We start from the raw sequence: 7,043 nt of genomic DNA, 5'->3' as shown, positions 1-7,043 counted from the left end.
CATGTAGCAATTTCACTAAAACTTGCGTCATGATGTCCAAAAACAAAAGAAAAATGCTTCCAACAAAGCGCTCGCGGCACGAACCACCGCACAAGTTCAGACGAGTGACAGTCGAAAACCGCTCACAGCCTCAGTATCGTATTAAGTTAATAAAATCGTTGGCCGTGACTGCTGCGACCGGGTCGCAGCAGATAAAAGGTGCCCAAAACGTCTGCTGCGACCCATGACGTCACGTCCGCTGTAACCCATGATGTCACGTCTGTTTATTTTCATGGCGGCTGTTTTTCGGGGCCGGTCGCGTTGTGAAGCGGTCCGTATTCCGTGCCTTCTTACAGAGTAAGTAATCCATTTTTCCGCTCTATATGCATGTAATAAAAAGTTGGGGCTGTCAGCTGCTTGATGTGTTGCCGTTAGTTATCTTGCGCGCATATTTTGCCTCATGGCCGCGTCAAATTGTAGCCGGCCTGTGGAATGGGCCGTGGCATTCCATATAAAGCCATAAAGCTGATCCTCCGTCCGGATCGTTACTACGTGTACAGAACCATCCAGTACTGTGGTTCAGTGAACGATGCGTGAAAAAACGAGGACGCAAGAAAATCCTGGCATGGTGAGCTGTTCCGCCAGATCGTGTTAAATCGCGTTTTTGCGCGAGATGGTCGAACAGCTTTGCTACTGCTTTTCTACAGCTTTGCTGCATTTCATTTAATCATCACCTGCATTCTTTTTAATAAGACAAATGGCATTACTGCGCGAAAGAGCGTCTCGAAGTTTCCCAATAACAGCCAATGCCGCCGTGCCTGTTGCGTGCACGGTTACCAGCTACACGCTCTCCTCATGCAGTTAGAACGATTATGATGCAGTATCAGCCTGCTACTGCGGGATGCAGGATCACTATGACAATACAATTAAAATAAGTAAAGAAATTAATGCAGCAAGTGTGGTGTTCAAACGTTGCCAAGCGTGATAAGCGGACCTGCCTCTTAAGATGCGTTGAATGAATCGGCTTCCTAAAATCAGCTTCGCCGCAGTAGACGTGTTACGCGGTGAAGCTTACCCAAAAATGATTGCAGTGAAGCATACCAAAAGTGAAAAGGCGCCGCTATCACGGGACATGTATATGTTCCTTAACTATGTACGCGCGCACTCGCCTTCGCCCATCACATTACGCGCGCCGAGGAGCGTAATAAGTGTATTGGCAGGTGTACTCACATATATGAAAACTGCCAAGAAAAGCTGGTTAAGGCAAGCTCTCTTGTCGAAACGTTTGCAGCAGCCTGTTCGATCACAGTTATACCACCGCAGTTTGTGTTTTGCGGTGAAGCATATCGATAGTGGGTAGGGGTCACGCGAATCGGGAGTGTAGGGTTTCAGCCAGCGACGAACCCTACCAGTCTGAACGTTCTAGTCTCAACAAAGCATATTTTTGCGCCAGGATGATGTTTCGACAACTTTTGCTGGCTGTTGGTGATGACACAACTCTTTTACAGATAACATTCTCTAAGCCTTTTGAAATGACAGGGAGCACTGACACCGGCCGATAATTTGACTTGTCTTTTCTGTCCCCTGATTTAAACAGTGCAGTCAGCTTCGCCTGTTGCATTTCTGTAGGGTAAACGCCAGTAGACAAGCAAACATTGAATACGTGGGTGAAAACAGGGACTTTGTTTTGTTGTGTACCTGTCATACTGCTATTAAATTTTCCTTTCCTTTTAAAGTGCTTACATACATCACATCGCAAGGAGTCACTGTGTAAATAGTGGCCTTGTCATGTTAAATAACCAGGCTCTTCTCAAGAGAGGTTGGGGTTAAGTACCTGTGAAATTTTTTTAGAGGGGTAGTTTTCTGAGAAGAAATCAGATGCCAGAAACAGACCTGTGGTATCCTGGGTTTGAGTATTTAACAGTGGAAAGGATACAAAATACATTATATTTCTTGTCTGAAACCAACAGGTAAGTGAAATACGTAAATATATTACATAGCGTCCATGAGCGACTGCAAGCTGTGCACACCTAGACCCAAAACGCACTTCTCTTGCTCCAGTCCATGCAGGCTGTCAGCTGCTTTGTTGAAGTCTCTAGTACATTCTCAGTGGTGCAGTAATATTTCTCTGCATTTTGCTCAAGTGTGCCCTAGACATAATTGAGTGATTTGCAGTTGCAACTGGACTGCAGCCTCAGCTTGGGAGACCAGTGGTAGGGCACATTTTGTAAAACTAAGCTACACATAGCACTACCAGTTTGAGCAGAGACCTGTTTATATATGTGTCACCTTTAGCATCTAGATTTTTTACCATGAATTGAGAAAAATCTCCAGCACATCGAGTCCCTAGATTTGAAATGCTGTATAAGTTGTCTTCTTGTTCATTGCGGTTGCGCTTAACTTCTGTCCAAATGGGAGAGCACTTCTGCATAGCGCATCAAGGACCATTCTTGTTAACATGCCTTCCTTTTATTTATCGTACCTACAATCAAGAGCGAACATATATAACGCATGAATGTGCTGTGCTTGAACTTGACTTACATTGCCATGTTTAGTGGCACAGTGCACGTAGCTGGTGTTGGTTTATTCAAGCTAAGCATTACTACAACCTTTAACTGTAGGTATTATGGTGTGAGAGCAGAGAAATGGATATGCAAAGACAGTTGGGCACGTTAAGACATCTTTTTGTGTGTGAAAAGGTGAAAGATACACAAAATGGGATAGAACACGTGCACTTTCATCTTTTCTCACAAAAAAAAAACGTCGGAGGAATAAGGTTTCTTCACTGGGCCATAGAAACTATATGTTTGCTCTCAAATGTAATTCTGATTCGTTGGATTTGTTCTTGTGCTGTTTGTTTTCTTGAGTGTGCTTTACTTTTTACACGTCAACGTTTCAAACTCGTTTTTATTTTTGACAGACTGAACATCCCACGTCTTGGTTTGACTTCCTGGTACAGGATACTTGCAGTTGGCATGGAGTGGTGAAGCAGCATGGTGTACTTTTATTAAAAGCACAGATTTCACCAGTATAGAAGCAGTTCATCAAAAAAACATGTGTTCTGAAAATAAAGTGTTCCTACCCACATTCCTCAGTGTCTAATTATGCTTGTATCCCTGTTCTCTTCAGCAAAACCACCTATATGGGGAATTGATTGTGATAAGCGCGTGTGAGAGTTTTCAGGAAGAGCTTTGGACCCTTTTTACTGGTGCACAGGTAAAATATGCACATGCTGTAAAATTGAAACACCAGGTGGAGTAGCAAACACCAGTGCTTGATGTGGCATTTGTCGGGCTTGTGTGTCGGCACATTTTCCATACAACAATGTACTCTAGGACAGAGCACGCTAGCACTACAAAGCACCCATGTTTTATGTTAGGTATACATTACTACAAGCTCTTTAAAGATGGTCACAAGAGAAATGCTGGCTTTAATTCAAAACTAAAGGTGAAGGAAGTTGGGCAAATGTATCGAGAAATTATGCAATCTGTGGCGTTTACTCAGTTCAGATAACGTGCCATAAGGCCTTGATAGCTGAAACCTGAGTGATGCAATTAAAGAATCTTGCTACACCTCTAAAAATGAGGCAGTGAAATGAAATTAGTGTCACAATTACTTTTTGTTAGTACTTCGTTTGGGTTGAATATACTGATTGTAACAACACAAAGTGGACGGGGTGATGTACATTAGAGAAATGCTAGTCTATTTTTATATTCCACCTTGTCTACATTCAAAGTGCAGTAAAGTTACCATGGAAAGCTACATTGAAGCCATTGGTTGAGTCTGTATGGTAGCTATCACCAACCTAACTGCTTGGGTTTATGGCGCCTTACTTGTACATACCTATTTAAGTGTTGAGCTATTTGAACATTGATTAAGGTAACCAACATATGAACAAGTAGTTTACTGAGTAAATTACATGGGGAAGGGCAGAAAGATGGGACAGAGCACAGGGGGTGTGTTCTGCAAGTGTCAACCAAACGGACATAACCATTTCAACTGCTGCTTAAGTTCTGATTGGCTGGGCTGGGGCACACGTGAGAGGGAGACAGGTGCCCCAGTCAATCAACACTTCAGCGACAGATGCAATGGACGAGTCCACTAGATGAATACTTTCAGAACCCCCCCCCCCCCCGCAGTTCTGTCTGTGACCAACATGCCTGGTGTGGCACCCTTGCTTTCAATATCCGTCTTTATCAGCAAAAGTATGAAAGAACCACGTTTGTGTATGAAAGGTTTTCCTGAGGTTGTCTGCCTTGAAGCCCATGGTGGTAATCGCAGGAAACGGGGCGGATCCAGAGTAGCACCAAAGGAGAAGCCTTTACCGAAACAAATATGGAGGGGGGTTACTGCAAGCTCAAGTTTGCGAGCTCACAAGTTTGCCAAGGCCGCGTCGTGTCAGTAGTTGATGAAGCCTACATGAGAGAGAGATAAATGAGATGCGAAAGGCAGGGAGGTTAACCGGAAGGTAACTATCTATTAACATGGTTAATGAATAACCACATAGGCTCAAATTATTTAGGTACTGTTTATGTGGAATACATATTTGCTGAAAATCTCTTAAAATAATTGTGCAAGTGCAGAATAACACCCTCCACTAGTGGTGACGTCCTTGAAAGAATGAATATGTATCAGTTGTACCTGTGTGGTGAATGAAGTTACATAAAAAAAAACTTGGCAATGGAAACAAAATTTAGAGTAGTACTCCAAATACAGTGCCTCTTCTTTAGGACAAGATAAATGCAATTAATTATAATAATGAATTGAAAATCGAATGCCACCACAAAAATAAAAATATTGTAAATGTTTTAGCTCCTACCTGAGAGCCATGATTGTGAACGAAGCTCCAGTTGAACCATCTCTAATTTTTCAATTTTATGGTTTGTGTTTAAACTACTTACCATGCCTCTTTCGACCAGACCAGACGAGCTTCCGTCAAACTCTTCACTACTTCAATGCAAATAATTAGAGGTTGGCAAATGTAATTTTTTCTAATGGGAATAGTAAGTGTCGAATAGTCGAATACAGATGAATACATTTACAGCAGGCATATTTATCTTGATATAATTAAGCACCGTGCTTGTACTGACTACAAAAGAAAAGAAAAATACTGCTAACTATCAGGGAAGATTAGGATTACTTTTAAACACAAGTTCACTAATTATGATTTAAAAAACTGCACAAACACCTCTCAAAATCTTTAGAGCCTGGTGGCAAACAAGAGTTCTAAGCATAAATAGCTGCTGTATGACTAGCTGTGAAAAAGTACTAAATAAATGGTTGCTGCAAAAAAATGGAAGACAAAAGCTGCAGAAGTACTGTTTTGCTGTAAAGACATGTTAAAAGGACAGGTTGCAAGAAAAAAATCACTGGTTATAAGAAATTTACATGCTTAGACTGTCAATAAAAATGAATGATAGACTATAATAAAAAATCAGGAGTTGTCATGTAGCATTCCATCATGAAACCAAAAACACAGTTTGCATTACCAATTTTGTTTCTGCATTGCTCCGAAAACATTTGTTGTTTCACTTGTGATAATTTGTGATACTTTGTTAGCAGATGGTGAACAGTAACAACTTTAACAGTCGGTTACTGCGAAGTATTTGGCTAGTTTTACTTAATAAAAATACTGAATAGTTCATTATATTAGAATACGAATAGTTAGCATGTAATGTTCGATTCATATCCAAAACTTCAAATATTCTTCCACCCCTACAAATAATACTTCCTTTACCAGTGTTCATGCCAAAGCCCCCCCCTCCCCCCTCCCTAATATGTACTCGGCATCCACCTCTCCAATCCTGAGGGATACTGACATTATGCTGTGTGGCAACCCAAGCAAATAAAAAAAATCCTGAGGCATGATAAGATTTGCATTGTGTATTAAGTACCACTCTGCAATAGTTTGGATCTGTCTGCTGTGCTGAGTAATTGTACATCACATACTTGTAACAGTCAAGTAGTGCTTCTCAAGAATCGTGTTCGAACTGCACACACTAAAACATAAGCTGGGATATTCAAAAGACAAGTACGTGTTTTGCTTGCCAATCAACGTTTAGTGTGCTCATTTATGTAAGGTGTGCTGTTAAACGAATATTGTAATTTGCTAATGCAAAGGAAAAAACAAGCCAGTATCTCTTGCTTTATAAATATATGCACTGAACCAAGTAAGTAATCAACGAAGAAGAACAGTCAGAAATAAACACAAATATGTGTGCACTTACCGGCATAAAATAATTCTCAATGCAATATTTCATTGAGGCATGCAACTTGAATTAAAGCCAGGTCACAGGCTTTCCAAAGCATTCCCTAACTTGTATATGTTGCTCAGCAACATTCAAGAAGATTTCACCAGGTTGATTTTTCCTTTGCATAACTTAGACAATTGTGTCTCGCAATAAGTCATGCAGATGACTTCATGTTTTGAAGTCACATGTCAAGAAATCAGTGCTAGAAGAGAGTATAGCATTATGCACAGCTGCATATTTAAGGCACTTTCTAAAAACACACCGATTCATGATCATTCACTGTGTTAGTAACTATACTCCTACCGAAGCAGACTGAGAACACATCTGGGCTCAGTGGCGCACCCAGATTCTCTGCCAGGGGGGGGGGGGGGGTTGAATTTTTAGGGTTGGGGGGAGAGCAAGCACTTTGCATAATATGCAATTGCCTTGCTTTAGCCAAAGGAATCCAACAGCGAATAAAATGCATAATAATTATAATTATAATTACACCAAGGATGATGACGATCTTTATTCCATCAGCATTTTACTCAAGGTAAATTAGGTGTGAATGAATAAAGACAAAACAATGATGGAGTGTTTTTGTTAATCATGAAAATTCGACGTCAAGCCACCTCCTGAATTGTAATGACAATGTGAACAGAGCACTAAAGGTACACGTTGGACTGGTGGGGCTGGACGCGTCGGGGGGGTGGGGTAACTTGGCCTCAGGGGGGCGTTACAAATACCGAACACCCCCCATCGGTGTGCCACTGTGGGCATTGCATTGAATAGCTGATGTAAAATGCGAAAATTACTGCTTGTAGGTATCAATGA

General features: G+C 41.3%; 1 long non-coding RNA gene across 1 annotated transcript; it reads left to right on the top strand.

Moving 5' to 3' along the window:
* Positions 1 to 259: 259 nt before the first annotated feature.
* LOC125946940 (uncharacterized) lies at positions 260 to 3,066 on the top strand. The gene is made up of 2 exons (XR_007468007.1): positions 260 to 336; positions 2,900 to 3,066. It is a non-coding gene; the product is annotated as an uncharacterized LOC125946940 (long non-coding RNA).
* The last annotated feature ends 3,977 nt before the right edge of the window (positions 3,067 to 7,043 follow it).

The sequence above is a fragment of the Dermacentor silvarum genome, chromosome 7 (genome assembly GCF_013339745.2).
Source record: "Dermacentor silvarum isolate Dsil-2018 chromosome 7, BIME_Dsil_1.4, whole genome shotgun sequence".
Lineage (NCBI taxonomy): Eukaryota > Metazoa > Arthropoda > Arachnida > Ixodida > Ixodidae > Dermacentor > Dermacentor silvarum.
This window is presented reverse-complemented; position numbering and strand designations above follow the sequence as displayed.